Raw genomic sequence first — 21,439 nt, forward strand, 5'->3', positions numbered from 1 at the left:
CCTCCAGGCACCAGCGGTAAAAGAAAGGATGGGGGCATTGTGGAGTGGGGGTGGTGTCCCTCTTTAGAAAGGTTCATTGGAGCAACTCCCATCTGTATTCTCTGGAAACCAGAATTTCAGTTCTCAAGTTGGAATAGGCAGCTTGTTCCATTAGCAAACATTTCATGAATACACTAGTAGTTCTGGTCTGTAGATTTGTCATAACAAACAGGAAACAGCAGCAGTGGCACAATCTAGTATAACAGCCAGGCTTCTGTCAGTATCCTGGACAGAGAGACATTCTATGTTGTGGTTCTCTCAGGGAATTGAAGATCAACAGAGACTCAAGATGCAAAAACATTGTTCCTGCTGCTTTATTTGTTTGTCATAGTCTGTATAGCCAGATTTCCCTTGGAAATATATAAGATGTTTGAAACGTTTGCTGCTACAAATATATTACTGTTGCTGAGTAATCCTGTACATCATTTTCTCCTCAGAGGGATAGAGACTATTCCAATCCTTTAGAGCTATTGCCGCTAATGGTGAAATGGGTAATCCAATATGTGATCAGAGGAGATGCTTTGACCATGTTTCCAAAATAAGAAGTTTAAAAACCTGTGAGCTTTAATGGTACTGCAAACTCTTAAAACCACCTCAATAGCAGTTACTTATTCTTACTCTTGTATGTAATAAAATAAAGTTAGTTAAAAAAGGTGAATACAAGGTGTTTTTGAATGTGTAAGACTGATGGTGCCTTTGATCAAAATGATAATTATCAAAACTATGATTTCAAGCAAGTTTATAAACTAATGTTTGCAAGATGTGAAGCTCCTATTTTAATATTCCTATTATGTTTGGCTAAAGGCACATGGCATCTAGTTGTAGGGATAAGGAATCACTTATTTTTGGAGAAAGTGTATGAGTGAGTTAGAGAAGTAAAGGACATCATTTCAATCCCCAAGTACATAGAAGTCGGATTGGTAGAACCATCATCATGTTAAACAAGCAGAAATGAGTACTAAGACAGAGCCATTTAGCAATAACATCATTTTTCTCTTATTTGGCTAAACCATATACATCATGCCTAGGGAAATTCTTTTAAAGCAAGGATTTTGCTTTTTAAAAGCATGTATGTATGTATGCATGTATGTATGTATGTAAGTATGTATGTATGTATGTGTATGTCTATATGTGTATGAGTACATAAGGACATATGTTTATATCTTGTACATATATTTATATTTGTATATGTATATATGTATATATTTCTATATATGTGTATGTGGCCACATGTATATATGTGTGTGTGTGTGTGTGTATATATATATGTGTGTGTATATATGTGTGTACATATATATATATGTGTCTGTACGTGTATAAATGTAACATACAAATGCACTCTATTTTCTAATTTTATGAAACAATTCTGATGTATACATTAGTACTCAAGAATTTTAAAAGCTGCTTTATAAATTTTGATTCAGGTTAAATTTCAGTTCAGAAAACAGATTCAATAAAGATAATTAATTTTTATGCTATCAAATTTCCCAACTATTTCATAAAACACAAATATTTACTTTAGTTATGTGACTGTATACGTTTTAGCATGAAACATAACTAATTAGCTTTTCCAGCATGTGATATAATTAGAGGATAATACTAGACCTATGTGAGGGAGAAAATATATCAAAGTACTGCAATATGTGATAGATCAGAGTGATAGATAGATAGATAGATAGATAGATACAAACATACATACATTCATACATACATACATACATGCATATTTACACTGATTAAAGATCACAGATGATATTGTCTACTTTCCTGTCCATCACCGCTAACCTCTACCCCTCACCTTTTATAGTGATTGTCCCCTCCACATTGATATCCCCTTACTTAATGTCCCAGACAAATAAATATCCAAACTTTTAAAATTGGTTAGAGTGCTAAACCAAGAATTCTCAACTGAGGTACCTCAATAGCTGAGAAAAACATCAAGAAATGTTCAACATCCATATTTATCTGAAAAAGGCAAATCAAAATGAACCAGAGATTCTACATTACACCAATCTCAATGACTAAGATAAAAAACTGATGCAGTAGCAGAGTAAGCTAGGATGTAGACAAATGGAACACTCCCTCACTGCTGGTGTTATTAGTATCTGTAGAGCCACTTTGGATATCAATATGGACGTTCAGAGAAAATTGCAAATAGATTTACCTGAAGACCCAGCTTTACCACTCACTTCAACACATATACTCAACCTTGATCCACATACAAAAAGGACATGAGGTTTAACAGGTTCACAACAGCCTTACTTACAATAGTCGAATGCTGGGCGCAAGCGTGATTTACCTCAACTCCACTGAGGAATAAATAAAGTGTGCTATATTTAAACAAAGGAACACTACTAAGGTATTAAAAATGAGGACACCAAGAACTTTGTAGGCAAAGGGATGGTGCTGGAAATTAGTGAAGTAACAGAGATCAAAAAGGACATAACATGGGATGAACTTAATGACAAATGGATGTTAGCCCTAAAGCTCAGAACTCCCATTATTGAGAGCATTTATCACATGAAAGGTAACATGTTAGGAGGCCAGATTGCGAATCCTTGCAAACAACTTAGAAGGGAGAAAAAAATAATCATGGAAGGCAGAGGGACGGAGGGACTTATTTAGAGGTAGAGAATGATGGACAAAGTGGGGGGAGTTGCAACAATGAAAAGAGACAGGAGAGAATTCCAGAGGAAAAGTGTAATAAATGACAATAAACATCAGTGGTTGGTGGTGAACTTGGGTTTCCCCAGGAAAGTCCCAGGTGCCACGGATGCAAGAGGTTCTGATAAACCTAATGGGATGATGGTAGTTGAAATACCAAGCAGCAAAGAGATAGAACCATTAGAGACTGCCTCCTGTAGCTAGACATGCCCACCAGTGAAGGAATGGTGCTTCCCACACAATTCAAAATCTTTGTCCTATATACATCCAAGGTCTAAAAAAAGACAAATACAAAAACAGAGCAAAAACTGAAGGAAAGGCCCTTCAGAGACACACCACCATAAGAAACATTTCTTCCACCGACTCTAAATCCTGGACCTATTCCTGATTTCAAATGTGCTTACAGATAAGACCCTAATATGTTTGCCCTCTGAGGGGCTCTGCCATCACTTGACTGTGACAGATGCAGAAACACCTAAGCATTTGACAGCACCTGACAGCCACAAAAGAAGAGTTAGGGGAATGCCTTAATTATCTGGAGGGGATTGCAACACAATTTGAAGAATAACAGTATCAACTAAATATAACCTTCAGAGCCTCAGGAAATTTTCCACATCCTAGAGTATGCTTTGCCCAGTCGAAGACTTCTGCTACACAAATAGCAGAGTATATGGTGAAGACAACTGCCTCATCTGCCATATGTGTGAAGGGAGGCAATTGGTCCTGTGGAGACTTCATATCCCAGAGAAGGGGGATGTTAGAGGACTAAAGCGGAAGTGCGCATGTAGATGGGGGAGCACCATATTAGAAAAATGAGGAACAGAATAGCTTAGGGGATTCAAGAAAGAAAGACCAGTTTGGAAAATGACATTTGAAATGTAAGCAAATAAATAGATTATTTTACATATATAATGTATATAATTAATATTTTTTTTAACAGCAGAGATATTCCCATCTGTCTCCTGAAGGACTGTATATTTCATTATCTGTACTATAGCTTTATTGAAAGTTGAAATCCATAAGTACTGTGAGTTTCTTATTATTGAAATTTCACATAGAAACACCCAATCAATGTTTTATCTTCTGTCCTTATAGCTTTAAATCTTTAGTTTGACAAAAAACATAATTAAATAAAAAATAGTTTTTATTTCTGTTGCATATGGTTTTCATTCAATGCCTCAAACGTCTCCCAATTTAACTGTACATCTCTACATTCCCTCCATTGTCATACTCTTCCCACTCTCTTCACATTTGACATTCCTGTTCCTGACAGTGTTCCTCTGCAATCCATAAGTACATTTGTACATCACAAAGTGAGGATAGTCTGGACCACATCCCTTGACTTTTACACTAAACTAATCAAACTGATACAGTGTGGAGAATTAATATTCAGATTAAAGTGAAAATGTATCCCATTTTTCTCTTAGGTCCGGATTATCTCATCTATGATGACTTTCACATGATCCATTCATTATCCTGAAAATTACATGCTTTCCTTTTCCAATCTGTAAAAGCACCACATTTTCTTTATGCATTCATTTGTTAAGGAACAACGTGAATATTTCTAAATATTCAAGAGTCTCTATACTAGCATGAATCAACATTTGGATATATTTTCCTCACGTTATATCTTTAGGTGCATACATTTCCATGTTCCTGAAGAAACATCATACTGATTTCCAAAGTTGCTGTTGAAGTTTGCATTCCCACCAGAAGAATATCAATGTTCCCCTCTCCCCATAACACAGCAAACATAAGTTGACTCATGTGTTATAAAACTAAAATTTCTGAAAGGGAGGAAAAAAAATCTCAGAATAATTTTGATTTGCATTTCTGTATTGTATAAGGATGATAAATATTTCACTATTGATTCTTAGTCACTTGAGTTTCTTCACTTTTGAATATTTTGCTTAGACATGTAGCCAAATTTAATTATGTTTTCTTGATATATAGTGTTTTAGTTTTTTCTATTATTATTATTTATAGAAGCCCGTTTTTGAACATGTACATGGAAATAATGCTTACTATTTTTGAAAATAGCCACTTTAAACTTATTAAGATCAAATTACATAATGCACATATTCAACTCACAGAATTGGCAGATCTGTTTTAACCAAGCAAAATCATAAGGTCGCTTCATGAAGTATCCCTATATAATAAAACATTTTCTATGTACATAACATTGAGGAATAGAGTTCATATATTTTATTCTTTGAGAATTTCCACCAATGAATTTTGATGATAATCTTTCCATTTATTTTACCCACTCATTCTATTTCTTTGAATCCTAAATTTGTATAACTTCTACATTAAAGTACTGTTTAATAACTCTATTATAAACCCTTACAAATAATTTTTCAACCCTCCAACTGAAGATACTTACTGTCCATAGTATGTCAGTTATGTACAGCAGTTTTTAGGCCTTTTCACTGCATTCTTGACTGTTGACTGGCTTGAAGCTTTGCAGGAAACCACAGCTGCTATGTGACATGAGGGCAGCACCTCTTGTATCAAGAAGACGCTTTATGTCTGATCCCATCCACAATTTTGGGGACCTATAGTCTCTTTTCATCTTGTTTCAGGATGGCTTTTTAGCCTTGGGGAAGGGGTATAGCATGTATATCCAACTCATCATGGCTGAAATCAATAAAATGTAGACAAATGTAGACAATATAATGAATGAAAGGAAGGGGTCACTCTTGGAAAGTATTAACAGGATCGTCATAACCTCTGGCCATGTTAGGTAATGAAAGGTTTGAATTAATAAAATGAAAGAGAAAATCGGAAACATGGAGAAAACACAGATTATTTATATTTACAGTCCAAAATCTAGAATTTTTTTAAAGCATTCGGATTTACTGTGGGGAGCGGGTATAGCGGCAATCCCAAAATGGAGCCCGGGACTGCTGCCGCGTCTCATTAATAGCACCTGAAATTAAGCCATTCCCCATCGTGAGAGCTGCGCAGGCACACCATGACGATATATCAGACCATGTGACGTGGACCTAGGAATGGAGGTCACGCAGACTGGACGGTTGAGGTGGTTGAGGGAGGATATAAGGGAGTGGGCTCGGGGGCTGGATGGAGGCATTGTTCCTGCTTGCAGACAAAAGGGTTCCTGAAAAAACTGCTTTGAGAAGAATGTGTGGTGTCTCTCCTTTCCTGCTGGTCGGGGTTGGAAGTGACAGTAAATACTAGATGTATTTATATACCAATATTAAATCAGCTCATTTTGCATAATTTAAAAAGCTATATACTAAACAATTACAAAGAATCAGGTTTTTAATTTCTCCCACCTGAAATATCATAGGACCACATGTATTCAGTTGAAAAGAAACGAATATACATTTAAATAGCATTTAAAGTGTCTAAGACTATTCAATAAAGTAGACAAAAGGATTGAATACATTAAAATTGTATTTTGAATCTGGTATTATCTAACAATGACAGACAAAATAAGGAGAGAGAATGAGACATGGGGACAATGAGGCAAAAGGGAAGGTAATGAGAGAGGGAGAAAGAGTTACAAACGACTGACACAAAGAGAGGAAGAGAGAGAATTACACACTAATTTACACATATACACACATATTCTCAATAAAATACTTGTGAACAGATTCAAGTCAACATTAAAAATAATCTTCTACCAGATAAGCTTTCTTCAAATCCCAATATAAAAGTTTGATTCGTCCTGGGGAAGCTGTAGATATGGAGGATATAGTTCAACGTAATAAAAGCAAGGTACAAGAAGCCCAGCACAAGCATCGTGCTAAAGAGAGAAAAATTCAAAGCAGTTCCACTACAAGCAGGAAGAAGACAAGAATATACACTGGTTTCACAACTATGTATTACAGTATGTGTAATTTTAGCTAGAGCAATATGACAACCGAAGAAGATCCAGGGAATACAAATGAAAAATGAAGAAATGAAAATGTTCTCATTTGCAGATGTCATGATACCATTTTAAAAACTCTAAAAATGTGTCAGTCTCTTAAGACTGAAAAATACGGTCATAAAAGCAGAATATCATACGAACACACAACATTCCTTAGCCTCCTTTATGCCAATCCAAACCATACTGTGAGGAAATATGGGTGAAATTCCCCTCACAATACTCTGAAAATATAAAACAAAATATTGTGGACGAAAGTATTTAAAATGCAAAGACCACTATGAATTAGCTAGACGTGATCCTGAATAGAGACAATTTTTCTTTAAAAGATTAAGTTTCTTAAAGCTGAAAATGCATTCATGAAATAGTAGAATTCAAAGTGAACACTCAAAACACATTATCTTTTTGTTTTCCAATTTCAAACTATGGGCGAGTCATCAGGGAAATATTCCACTTAAACACTCTTAAAATATATATCAAATACCCTGAATTCGCATTGTTAGAAAGAACACTGTGAGTTAGAAGACATATGAAGTAACCGTGATACATCCAGATTATACATAAGAACGTTCCAGCTGATGTTCTGAAGGACCTTAAAGCCTTGAATAAATCAAATCTTTTATAGTTTTAAAGATAACTAGATAGTATAATAATGTCAATTTTTGATTAATTAATAAAGTTAATGCAATAAATATTGATTAGAATATTTTACTACAACAAATCACCCACTTTTATGAAAATCAAAAATTTGACTATACTATTTCTATGGGACATAAGATAACTTAAAAGTACAAAGTGCTAACATGTTTAGGGAGATAATTTTAAAGAGAAAAAAATGTGGGAGGAAAAATATGAGATTAAAAAGTAAGTTACATACACAGTGTGATTTTGTTGGCAGAGTGAATATGTCAAAAGTTTGGAGTGACTTGGATTTATTTATTAATTTAAAAGGGTAGGTTACATGCCAGCAGGAGGATGGACTATCGGATCAGATCTCAAGAAAATGCCAAATGTTCCATTTAGTACGACTATGTTATAGTAAACATAAAAATGCCAGTGTGGGAAAATGAAGGTTTAATTCACCTCACAAGTTCCAGTTCATAATCAATGGAATCCAAGAAAAGAACACAAGGCAGCAGCATGAAAATAAAGAGGAACTCTGCTTACTAATCTGCTCAGCTTCCTTTTCTCTGTAACCTCCTCAGCTTACTAGTGCTGTTACCATCCACAGTGGGCTAAGTCACCTTACATAAACTAACCATCAAGAAAATGCAAAATACTGATGCCCGCAAGCCATTCTTATGGAGTCAGTTGCTTAATAATGCATCATTTAGACAGTCACAATAAGCAATCACAGCAAGCCATAAAAGCAAAATAGAAAACTTAGCCAATGAAAGATAAGAGTACCCCTTCATGAATGGAATTTGAGGTCAAAAGTGAAGTTCTATGTGAGGAAGAAATTAGAAGGAATTATGCCAGAAATCACACTTTATTTAAAATAAAAAGTGAAAAAGAGACAAAGCCACAATTAAAATATTGTTATGTTTGACACTTTGAAACCTCTTCTGGATTCCAGGGTAGAGTCAGGACTTGGTTTTTGGCTGGCAGCACAATTGATAGTCCAGAGTTTTGGTGGAGGATTTTCCATCAGAAGCCTTAGCTTTACGACAGAGGCTAGATCCAAGTTAAAAATCATAGTCAGTCAACAGTTTGCCAGATCTTGTGCTCCAAAGAAAGGAGCAGTTCATTTAGTGATGATTTGGTGATGACTCTAATTCATTTCAGAGTCATAGATATTTCCAGCATATAGAAAACCACAAGACCCGTTGTCAAACACCAATATTCTCTGCATTGCCCACAGTCAACATAGTAATATCAGTGTTGAGCTCTACAGTATGATTTTTTTTCTCTTTCCTGTTGTTGCAGCTTATAAACCTTGTTTCTTTGACCCACAGAGAAGTTTCAAATAAAATAATGACAAACTTTTGCATTGAAAGCTATTGGTGACTTGTAGTTGTAGTTAAAAATGAGGACCTCAAGCAATCTTCACTCAGTCCTCTTCTTTTAGGATTGGGTTGATTCGCTATTGCTTTTGCTTTTTGTTTCATTTTGGTGATTTTTTTGTTTTATTTTGTTTTCTTTTTCTTTTTGTTCTTTTCTACATCCAGAGATCAAGAGTGGTTAGAAGAATTTCAAGTACAAATTCAGATGGCTGGAAAGAGACCAGTCTTTCTAACAGGTCCACATTGTTTGCTGTACTAGGGATTTTTCTCTTGCCTTTAATGTTGCCCATTTCCACTTTTTGGATCCTTTTATCCTGGCATAATTAATACTTCATATATATTATAATTATTTGAATTTCAACTCTGAATCTAAGTGCTCTATCTCCCTCCCAAAACCAGAGACATGGATTGAGTCTTGTTTGCTATCGTTTTGATTCTTAGATCGGGAATCATCCTGCGAACACTGAAGGTCCTGTTCCCAAATTGATTCTGTATAGTTCAATAAAGATGCTCTTGGCCAATCAGTTGTGTGGATTTCTACCAACAGGCTAGTAGACACAAGGGTGGAGAAAGGATTTAGGGTGGAGCAAGAGTTACCAGTCATGTGAGATCTAGTATGGAGTGGCCATTGGTGTAGCAGGCAGGATGTTAGAAACACAGTAAGATGAGTGCATATTTGGGGTGCTGAGCTATGACTAATGGCAATTGAGAAATTGAGTTAGGGCAGATTTAGAGGTGTTGAGAAGGGGGTAAAAAGGACAGCTTGCTATTTGGTAGAGGCTTAAAAAACCTGACAATAGAGCTAAAGCACATCAAAAGTTCCTAAGCATATGTGGCTTTCAAGTGCATTGTAAGGGAACTTGAACAGCTCTGGTAGCTGGGAATTCCTGGAGCTTAAAGTGAGGCAGTAGGAACAACCTTCTGCAGAGTATTATGAGAGCAATCCATGACCATAAGGAGCATGTGCAAAGTCATCTTGACCATGAGAGTTAGACTGTCCCACATATATCTTCTGATTATAACCATTTCTTCTTTGTGATCTTTTAGTGTTCCATTTGCTTAAAACTATTACTGAAAAGGGTAAAATGATTCTAAAGGCTACTCTTCATTGTCAACTATTCATTGGAGATTAATTAAACCCCAACGATAGAGGGAATATGTGAAGAATTTCTGCATAATATAAGGTCAATGTCAAATGAACTTCTTATATGTATCTTTGTGGTAGGATGTTTCAACTTTAACCTAGATCTTTATCAAGAAATATTCTTTCTATTATTTTTTCAGGCATCTGCAGATACATCCTTTTGAGGAATGAATTCTTCTTACTGGAGACTATAGAGGGGACCTGCATTTCAGTGATAATTAAACGTCACTTCAAGACAGCAAAGCAAAATATCAAAGTGAGAATGGAATAAATTTATTAAGACAGTGTTTTGCAAACAACTTCTTTCACAAACATCTTTGGAAGGAGAATTCTGAAATTTTGCATTTCATATTTGACTTTGCTGGTACTCTGACAGAATCAACTCTCAATTGTTTGGGACTTTACGGGGAATTAAACACTACAAACAGAGATGAATGCATCATATGCTCTGCCGTCTGTGTTAATATGGCTACAGTGAAGAACAACTATGCTACAGCTATTCTTCTGTTTTTTTCAAATATTATCCTCATACAAAGTGTGGAATCTAAGGGTTGCTGGATGGATAGGTCGAGAACACTGGCTGAGAGCTGCAAATGCAGAAGTGGGATGGTACATGCTTAGGGCGTAAAAAGCCTGTGTGTAGATCATAAACAACTTCAAAATATTCATTGCTTTAATAATTACTTGGAAGTGGACTTCTGTAAAATGACTTCAGCAGACCAGCATGGTAGAGAAACAGTAACTGATTCCCTGGAGATTTAAATGCACTGGATTGTGAAACATGGACTTAGAGGTAGAGACAAGTCAGTGAATGAAGACTGGATTATCAAACCTCTGTTGTCTCTTAAGTTTCCCTACCCCATGGTTTGAGGCCTACAGCAACAGATTTTTTGGAATGAGGAATAGAATGAAAGCCAATTTGTTGAAAATCCCAGTCATAAGAAAATACTGACATCATCTGTGACAAACATCAAGTCTCAGCATGGCTTCAGCATGTCTGAATGTCTGCTGTCAGCATGGGCTTTTACTGCCATCCCTTTAATAAATGCAGAGCTCCAATCTGCTTCAGCCACATCATCATCTCTTCATTCTGTTGCAGGTAGATTAGATCACTGTGTCTGCCTATGCAGTCTTTCTCTACATATAAGGACCCAAGGAACAATTCTCACTCCAGGGAGCTGTTGAAAGTAATCTTGAATTGCATTGGTGTTGTTAGTAGATGTAATGTCTTCAAATCCCAGAAGACCATGTTTGCAAAGGAGTTGATTGAGGAAGTCTTGGGTATTTCATTATTAGGGGCAGGTTGGATCGATGAACAGGACCACCTTCCCAGACTAGATCTTGCAGTTCACATACACGTGAGCCATGCTGACAGGGTGCAGCTTCCAAGAAAAGAATGTTCAGTTGAAGATATTGGTCTGTTTGAGAATGGCAAACCCAATGTATTCTAAACCATGCATTCTATTTGAATCCCCGTAGAAAACATGGAAGAAAGAAGCCTTTACTTTTTCATTTTTGCACTCACAGTGATACCAAATCCTAATAGACATTAGAACCTGCATACTGAATATTTATCCATATGTCAATGACCAGATAAGACATCTTGCCTTTTGGACTAATAAACTAATGGATTCTAGGACTTTAAAAATAGTCAGTCATTGTTAAATTATGTGTTCCATAGTCTGTGATCATTGTGACTAGTCCGATTTCTCTGTACAGAGAGATTCATCCTTTACTCTCTGTTGGGGAACACCAACTACTACACCAGATATCTAGAGAAGACCTTTTATGGCATTTTGTCTCTAGTAAGAGTTTCAGGTCAGTTACAAATTTCCAATGGCCACATTACCTTAGTCGGATTTTCATATGATGCTTTGATACAGTCCTTCTTTTTTTCTATAGTTCTTGGCAACATAATTAAAATAGCAATCGTAACCTATTAAAGAAATGCACAGTAATCTATTTGCATGAATGCAGCAGAGAGGATTATAGGATAAACAAGAATTGGAAAGCAAGATATCCTTCCTTCCTAGGACCAAGACCAGGAAATCTTAACTACATAAAAATCTGAGACAAGTTGTCTGAAGTTTGTTCTTTTCTTCAATCATGGGGATCCTAGTGAAGGAGCTCAAGTCTGAAGAGTTGGCAAAAATTACCTTCATTGCTGATCCAGGTCAACTGCTGAATACCTCATTCATGGACCTGAAGAAACTCTGTATCCATTCTGCTATAATGTGTATATATCAATGTATCATTCATAGAATGGACACTTTACTGTTGGTTTGAAAGCAACAATTTGTCCCTGGAGAGACACAGATTTCTTCTTTCGCACATTATTTGACAGGCTGATGGTGGGTCTCATAAGTTCATTCCGGGATTTGCTTTACAATAATCATTCAGTTATCTGGAAGAAACACTTTTTAATGTAGTGAGATCTACTAGAACAATATCAACCATCATCTTCCATTCCCAGTTTAATGCTGAATCATTCTCCACTAATTGTCTGTGGTCTCTGATGACAGCAGCATCTCCACAGACTAGTCTGAATATTGCTCTTAGCACTGCATTTAGGATACATCAATGTGATTTCCTTACCACTTTCATTCCCAGGAGAGTTTTTCAATTCATTTCATCTGATGCGTCTAATCTACATTGTCACCCAGGATGAGTTTTGAGAGTTTTTCTAAAAACATAAAGAAAAAATGGAAGAAATGAAAGAAAGGAATCCGGCAAGTATATCTCACCAATTGACTCAGAAATCTAAAGTGTTAGTCAGTGGAAATACTAGTGGAAAGTCTGAGATCATGAAGTCTCAACTAGAAGCACTTCTCTCTCCAAGATATTAGTGTAAGAGAGAAACTGCACTATTGGTATCCAAAGCATGGAGAAGTTTACTCTGAGCAGAGGACACAATACTTGCCTTTTATTTCTTACTTAGGACATTTTTATAATTGACAAAAAGAATAAATGCAATGAGCTCTCAGTAAAACATCTGTTACCTTCCAAATTCTTGGCATTTGGAATAAAGAAATGAATGATATAAAAACTCTGACTTCCAGGAGCCATAAGAACTGCGAAGTCCAGATGTTTCTGAGAGGCTCGCAGCTCTAGATTCCCATATGCAGAAGGCTCAGAACAAGTCTATCTCTTCAGTGATCCTACTCAACTCCTACAAGGACTCACTGAGCTTTCCCAAGTACCATGCATTTCTTCCTTTTTTTATAACAAGACAGAAGACCACCTTCCTTCTTCCCATCTCTGATCTCATCATCCTCTTCCTTCTCACTCCACAATGACTGTTTACTCTGGATTAGAGTTAAATTAGTAAACACTAGAGGTACTGAAGGGATATCTGAAGGGAGTTGCAGTCACGACAACACTTGTGACATCACAGAAGAAGCTAGTCCTCTCCAGGTTTCAATAGATGTTTCAGGGAGGGCCTACTGATTATGTCATTGTGATGAGCCATGGTTTACCTGTTATACATCTTTCCTTACATTGACCAGATTCAAGGGTGCCCATTCCACATATGTCTCATGTGACACAGTAGAAACCTTTATGTACTCCATCTCTCTAAAGCTAGAGACTTCTCTTTGCTTTATTAGCAGTTACAAACTTGGGATGGAGAAAGGTAGTCAGTGGCTTGGCATGGGTAGAAAAGATTTTGGAACATCTAGTGTAGAAGATTCTTCTAGATAATGTTTTTATTCTCAGGTTCATTCCTGAGATATAGAGTTCAATTTTCTTGGTTATCTATGTATCACAAAGGCCAGTATTTTCCCTACAGTCCTTTAATTAAATGAATATTGTATATCACTTTCTTATTGTACTTTCCTTGACAGGGGACTTCATAAATATTCCTGAATGTGTACTGAAAAATTCTTTTTTCCTATTCCATTATCTGCAACAAAGTGATTTTGGCAACAAAGTGTGCCCAGCTATAGAGTGAGCATAACAGTGTGAGTACTGTGTACTCACTTCAATTAATAAACTCCTAAAAGCTTCTTTTATGTAAAAATTACCAGGCATCAGAAAAGCAAAGGGCAACATGGACTACAGAATTCGGTTCTCTAGTCCCATTTGATATCAATTCTGCACTACCTATCTTCCAGTGTTCCCATGGCCAGACTTAAGGGTTTTGGATATTTTATCATTATTCGTCCTTAAGTAGAAACCTTAGATACAGGAGGATAGGCAGGGAGAAGAATGACATGTTTATCAGTCAAACCTCAAACTCAATATATTCATAATACAGGAGGGAGTCTATTTGACATTGTCATTTCTAAATTCTACATTCTTGACCTAGTTTGGCAGATTCTATGTTAATATTCCACCGAACCACCTAGCTGTAGGAGCCACCAAAATGTATATACATACATACATCTGGCACCAAAATGATATAAAATTGATGACCCTAAGAAGTGCAATCGGCCAGGAATCAGATATAGACATTTCCTGAGAGACACTGCTACAGTATGTGAAATACAGAGGTAAATGATAGTGGCAAACGCATGAACTGAAAATGGACTTCTTGTTGGTAAATGTTGAGAAAGGATTACAAGATCTGAATGGGGCTTTAATCCCCACAAGGACAATGCCAATGCACGAAACCTTTCTGGTACTAAATCAATATTCAAAGACTGCTCATGGGCAGACCAATGTCTCCAACTGCAAATGTAGCAGAAGATGGCCTTCATGACACCAATGAAAAAAAGAGGCCCTTGGTCCTCCCTAGATTTGATTCCCAGTTCAATGGACTGTCAAGAGGCAGTAAGGGGGGTTATTGAAAAAGGGGAGGGGGACAGGTTAGGGCTCTTATGGACAGGAAACTGAGAAAGGAAATTACATTTGAAATGTAAATATAGAAGTATCCAATTAGAAACACAATAAAAATTCCTAAAGAAATGGTAGAGTTAAAAGAAAAGAAAACTGTCAATGAATCACACATATTGACACAGAAATCTAAAGGGTAACTGTCAGGGAATGGTAATCAGAGAAATACTAGTGGAAAGACTGAGATGATGATGTCTGAACTAGATGCACATCTCTGTCCCAGATATCTGTGTCAGAAACAAAGTGCACTATAGGAATCCAAATCAAGGAGGAGTTTACCTTGAGATGACATGACGATACAATACTTGTTGTCCCTCCTTCCTCAGGACTATTTTTCCTGGGGAAAAAGAATGAAAGCCATTAGCTCTCAGAAAAACAACTGTAAACTTCCAAATACCTGACTTTTGGAATAAAGAAATTAATGATAAACAACCTCTGACTTCCAGGAACCATAACAAGCAATGAAATCCAGATGCTACCGAGAGGCTCCCACCTCCTGAATCCCATATGTGGAAGGCTCAGATCAAGGCTATGTGTTCAGTGAACCCTCACAACCCCTACACAGCACTCCTTGTGCTTTCCCATGTACCACATAGTTCTTCGTTTTTTAAACTAAAACTTTCTAGGCCAACTTCCTTCTCCCCATCTCTGATATCTACATCTTCTTTGATCTTCCTCACAAATAGCTGTTTACACTGAAATAAAGGCCAATTAATAAACCCTAGAGGTACTGAATGAATGTCTGAGAGGCAGTTGCAGTCTGGAAAACACTGTGACATCACAGGAGAAGCTAGGGATGTCCAGTATACAAGAGATTTTTTCAGGGCCAGCCTAATGATGATGTCACTGAGAACTGCCATGGCCTACCTGCTAAAGAGCTTTCTTTATATTGACCAGATTCTAAGGTGACCTTTCCAGGTGTGTCTCCTTTGACACAGTGGAAACATTTATGTAGAACATCACTCTAAAGCTAGACAGTTCTCTTTGCTTTATTAATGGTTACATGCTCTGAATGGAGAAAGTTATTACGGGTTTCGCATATGTAGAAAAGATCTAGGAACATGGGATGTAGGAGAATCTTCTGGATTATAATTTTATTCCTAGTTCCATTCCTGTGACAAACAGTTCAATTTCCTAAGTTCTATCTGTTTCCCAAAGGCCATTGTTTCCCTACAGATATTTAATTGAGTGGATTTTGTATTTCATTTTCTAATTGTTCATTCCTTAGATATTCCTGAATATGTACTCAAAAATTCTGTTTTGCAATTCTAGTTTTTTGCAATGATTTTCGCAACAAAGCTGGCCAAGCTAAAGAGTGAATGTAATAGTGTAAATATTGTGTTCCTACTTCAAGTGATAAACTCCCAAATTTTTATTTTATGCAAAAATTACCTGACATCAGTAAATCAAAGGACAGCATGGACTATAGCATGCGGTTCTGTAGTCCCATTAGGTATCATTTCTGGAATATCTACCTTCCTGTGTTCCAAGGGTGAGACTTCAGGCTTTTGGATATTTTACCATGATTCTTTATTCAGGCCATACAAAAGATACAGGATGATGGGAAGGGAGAGGAATGGCTTGAGGCCCAGTAAAAGCTGAACTTCGATAGGCGCATAAGAACAGGAGGGAGTATATTTGGTATTGGCATTTGTGGATTCTCCATTCTTGACCTAGGACCTTAGAATCCATGTTAAAATTTCAACTAACTTCATAGATGTATAAGCAATCAAATATATGTACATATATATATATAAATAGATATAGATAAATAGATATAGATATATAGAGATAGAGAAGAGATAGAGCTAGAGACAGAGGCAGAGATAGATAAATATATGCATAAATAGATAGATAGATAGATGGATGGATAGATAGATAGATATATGGATGGATGGATGGATGGATGGATGGATGGATGGATAGATAGATAGATAGATAGATAGATAGATAGATAGATAGATAGATCAGACACCAAAACTAGATACGATTCAGATTAATAAAGCTAAGAAGTGCATGCTGCCAGTAACAGGTTATAGATCTTCCCTGAGAGACACAACTAGAGCATGTCAGTTACCGAAGTGAATGCTAGTGGAAAACCAGAGAATTGTAAACGGACCTCTTGTTGATAAATTTTCAGAAAGGATTACAAGAGCTGAAGAGGCTATCTACCCCATCAGAACAATGAACAAGAACTTTCTGGTACTATACAGATAATCAAAGACTGTACATGGACAGACCTATTGCTCCAACTGCATATGTAGCAGAGGATGGCATTGGTGGACACCAAAGGAAGGAGAGGACCTTGGTCCTCCCTAGGTTTGACTCCCAGTTCAAGGAAATGTCAAGGGACAGTAAGGGTGGTTTAAATGTCAAGGAATGGAAACATTTAGGTCTCTTATGGAGAGGAAACTGGGAAAGGAAATAACATTTAAATGTAGATATAGAAATATCCAAAAAATATTAAAATTAGCTTAAATTAAAAAAAATTATGAAAGAGATAAAAGTAAATAAAACTGCAAGGTAATCAGACATATTGATTCAGAAATCTAGAGGGACACTGTTAGGGAATAGTAGTCAGCATAACACTAGTGGAAAGACTGATATGATTAAGTCTGAACTAGAAGCATTTCTCCCTCCCAGATATCAGTGTCAGACACAAACTACAGTGTAGAAATCATATACACGAAGGAGTTTACTCTGAGCTGAGGATACAATACTTGTCTTTCCCTTCCTCCTTAGGTCTTTTTCCTTCTGGAAGAAAAAATAGAAGCCATGTGCTCTCAAAAAAAAAAAAAAAACTGTACCCATCCCAACACCTGACTTTTGGAATAATGAAATTAATGATAAAAAAAACCTCTGACTTTCAGTAACCATAACAAGCAAGGAAATCCAGTTGCTACTAAGAGGCTCCCACTTCCTGAATCCCATATGTGTAAGGCTCATGTGTTCAGTGAACCCTCACAAACCCTACACGGCACTCACTGCACTTTCCCATGTACCACATATTTTTTTCATTTTTTTCAAACTAAAACAGAAAGCCAACTTTCTTCTACTCATTTTTGTTATATACATCCTCTTTGTTCTCTTTCCCAAATGGCTGTTTGCACTGAAATAGAGGCCACTTAGTAATCCCTAGAGGTACTGCAGGAATATATGTGATGCAGTTTTTTGTGACATCACAAAACCTAGGGCTCTCCAGGGTACAAGAAATTTTTCAGGGAGGGTCAAATGATGATGTCAGTGAGAACTGCCATGGCCTACCTCCTAAATAGCTTTCCTTACATTGACCAGATTCGAGTTTGCCTTTTCCAGGAATGTCTACTGTGACACATTGGTAACATTTATTTACTACATCTCTCTACAGTTGGAAACTTCTCTTTGCTTCATCAGTGGTTACAGGCTCTACATGGAGAAACTCAGTTAGGGGCTTGTATTGAGTAGAAAAGATCTAGGAACATGGGATGTAGGAGATTTTTTTGGATAATAATTCTATTCCCAGTTCCATTCCTGTGACAAACAGATCAATTTCCTATTTTTTCCTTGTTTCCCACAGGCCATTTTTTCTTTACATATGTTTAATTGAGTGAATATTGTATTTCATTTTCTAATTGTTCATTCCTTGAAAGGGGTCTTTATAGATATTCCTGAATGTGTACTCAAGTATTCTGTTTTCAAATTCCAGTTTTTTGGCAATGATTTTGGCAACAAACTTGGCTAAGCTATGAAGTGAATTTAACAGTGTAAATATTGTGTACCTACTTAAAATGATAAACTCCCAAATTTTTATTTTATGCAAAGAAATAACTGCCTGAGTAAATCAAAGGACAGCGTGGACTATGTAGTCCCATTAGATATGATCTCTGTAATATCAACCTTGTCGTGTTCCAAGGGTGAGATTTCAGGGTTTTGGATGTTTTAAAATGATTCTTTCTTCAGGCCAAAGATAAGATACAGGAGGATTGGCAGGGAGGGAAGAACTAGAGGTCCAATGAAACCTCAACTTCATTAGGCTCATAAGAATAGGAGCGAGTCTATTTGGCATTGCCGTTTGTGGATTCTACCTTCTTGACATACCTGCTCAGAATCCATGTTAAAATTGCACGTAATCTCATAGTTGTAGGAACCACCGATATATATATATAATATATATGTATATATATTATATATATATATATATATGTATATATATTATATATATATATGTATATATATATATATATATAATGAGCCACCAAAACTAGATAACTAGATAAGATTGATGAACCTAAGAAGCACATTCTGTCAGGAACCAGATATAGATCTTCCCTAAGTGACACAAAAAGAGCATGTCAAATACAGAAGTGAATGTGTTGTTGCAAAAATATAAAAATAAAAGAGTTGTCTTATATCCCGCTATCTCTGGCACTATAGTTTCCCAAGTCTCTGCTAGATATCTTAGTTGAATACATCACCACTCCTCAGCTGCCCAGTGTCTCTTATTGCCACACATGTTTTTACACTCAAAACCTCACCTGAAAGAACACACAACACAATAATCTTTGACCCAATTGATAAGATATAGTAGCCCACATAAGCATACAAAGCCTGGTACGATCCATACCTTAGGGACAATAATAACAACCAGTAAATACACAGAGCAGTATCTTAAATTCACCTGCCATGGCTTCTCACCCTCTCCTCTTCCTGTCTCTCCTTTTCCCTCTAGTCTCTTCTACTTCCTTCAAACTTCATTCCTGCCCATACTTCCTACTCTTCCAATGATAGGCCTGCTTCTATCCTGTAACTGCCCCTCACCTGTACTTCACAAATTTAATGTGAAAGCTGTTCTGTAGAATTCACCTGAGTTCTGAGTACAGGACAAGGCAGCTGTCCTTGGAGCAGTGGATTAGCATCAAAATACAGATAACTTTAGTGCAAACAACGTTTCCCCCTTTTTGTCCAGTTAAACAGACTTTTCATTTATATATATATATATATATATATATATATATATATATATATATATATATATATATCAATTGAGTAAGATTATTACTATTCTACAATTTATAAAGCATTTGATATACTCAAAACCCAGTCTGTCACTATATCAGTTAGAAAGAGCATTTAGTTCTTCATTCCAGCTTCAGAAAGGCTTAAAATCTATATTATGTCTTGGCTAGCTTGTATACTATCTGATAACTATCCAGTAAAATATGTATATTCAGAGTTATACAGCCTGATAAGCAATGAGGCTATAATCAGTCTCCTACCCCGTCAGAAATCTGAGAGTGACCAAATATCTATACACATAGGATGTCTTAGAGGGCTTCTAGAACTGAGAGGTTTTAGAGACAAATCTCCAATAGCACAGTCCCCTGTTAGCAACATGTGAGCTTAAGTCTTCAGCCTTCTGACACAAGATCAACTGACAGCCTATTGAAAGGCAGACTTGGAAGGGCTGATTACCCTGTATTGGCAGGGTTTATCCCTCAAATCCTCTGCATAATTTGTCCTTTTCTGGATAGTATTAATCTGCATATGAAACAGGCATTTTTTTCCAGTGACTGCCTAGCCACAAAGTATTGCCTCATTTGGAGGTAGAGATGTTCAAATTCTTCATTAACTTTGCCAAAGGGGAACAGTTAGGAGAAGATATGACTCAACAAAAGATAAGTAATAACTTTAAATCTCAAATTTTGTGGATTTCTTACATTTTTGAAAAGCATCTATCTATCTAAGACAATCTGGACTGTTGTCTTTATAACTTAATTTTTTCTTGATAGTACTCTTACAAAGTCAGATGCATGACTTTAATATTTCAATCTTAACTCACAGGTTTAATCAACTCAGAAGTGTGTAATGACAAAAACAATAGAACTGGCTCTTGTAATTTTAAAATTTTTTCCAATTATTTCTATACCCAAACAAAGATAAGATTAAGCTTAGTTACCAAATACGATTATGACTGTATAACTAAATCTAGCTTATTCCTCCCTGCTAAATTTCAACCAATTTTCAATTCTTTATAAAAACATCTTTAGAATAACCACTTCCAGCCCCACCCTACAAATTCCAGGTAATTGAGACAACGGATCCACCATAACTTCTTCAAGTTGTACATGGGCGTTGAGATATCCTTATGTGTAGGGGGTAGGAAAAATGAAACAAATGCGATAGCCGATATGTCCTGACTGGACCCAGCTGAAATTCACTGAAACCAGGATTCCAAGTAGGTACACTCTACAAAATACAACTCTCAGGAAAAAGGTTAAGAATCGATATATCTTTTGTTTGATTCTCCTGAATATATATTTGATAGCCGTCTACTGATATCAAACCTGATCAGTATGACTCTGTGAGGTTTCCAGAATCCTAATCACAATTTTTAAAAACACAAGGACAAAATCTTTCTTCCAAAATACTCTGTTACTTAATCTGAAACCAGAGAAGCTTGTATCTTGCACTCTCTCCCAGAGTAATAATATAAGCATAAAACTCAAAGTCACACCCATCCTGAAGATTAAACAATTTTTAAAAAAGGAATTTATGTATAAAATGAGCCTGATATAACTCAGTACTTGGTGATATCAGGAAATAAACCCAAAGTTCCCATGGAGCCCATGTTAAGAGAATTTGAACTTGCTATTGTCGTAAATATCAAAAGTAACCACAAATCATCGCTAGGCGTCATCAACGAGCCATATAGTGGGATAAATCATAAAACTAATCGAATACCTTCTATCAATTCTAATATCAATAAGAAAACTTCAAACCAGGACTTTTGCCCAAAATATCTCAGTCTGTTAAGCTCTCTACCTGAAGCCACAGATTTTTCTTTATCGTTAATAACTTCTACAATATATGTCTGCATTCACTTTC

The 21,439-nt window shown here is 36.3% G+C and overlaps 1 long non-coding RNA gene across 1 annotated transcript in view; it reads right to left on the minus strand.

Annotated features, from left to right (window-relative positions):
• Positions 1 to 8,753: 8,753 nt before the first annotated feature.
• Positions 8,754 to 21,439, minus strand: part of LOC147998050 (uncharacterized) — a 43,477-nt gene continuing 30,791 nt past the window's right edge. The window contains exons 2-3 of the long non-coding RNA XR_015647324.1: positions 14,855 to 14,912; positions 8,754 to 12,425 (exon numbers count right to left, since the gene is read on the minus strand). This is a non-coding gene — a long non-coding RNA (uncharacterized LOC147998050). The remainder of the gene's footprint in view (positions 12,426 to 14,854; positions 14,913 to 21,439) is intronic.

Source organism: Rattus norvegicus, chromosome Y (assembly GCF_021556685.1).
Source record: "Rattus norvegicus strain SHRSP/BbbUtx chromosome Y, alternate assembly SHRSP_T2T, whole genome shotgun sequence".
NCBI classification, from domain to species: domain Eukaryota; kingdom Metazoa; phylum Chordata; class Mammalia; order Rodentia; family Muridae; genus Rattus; species Rattus norvegicus.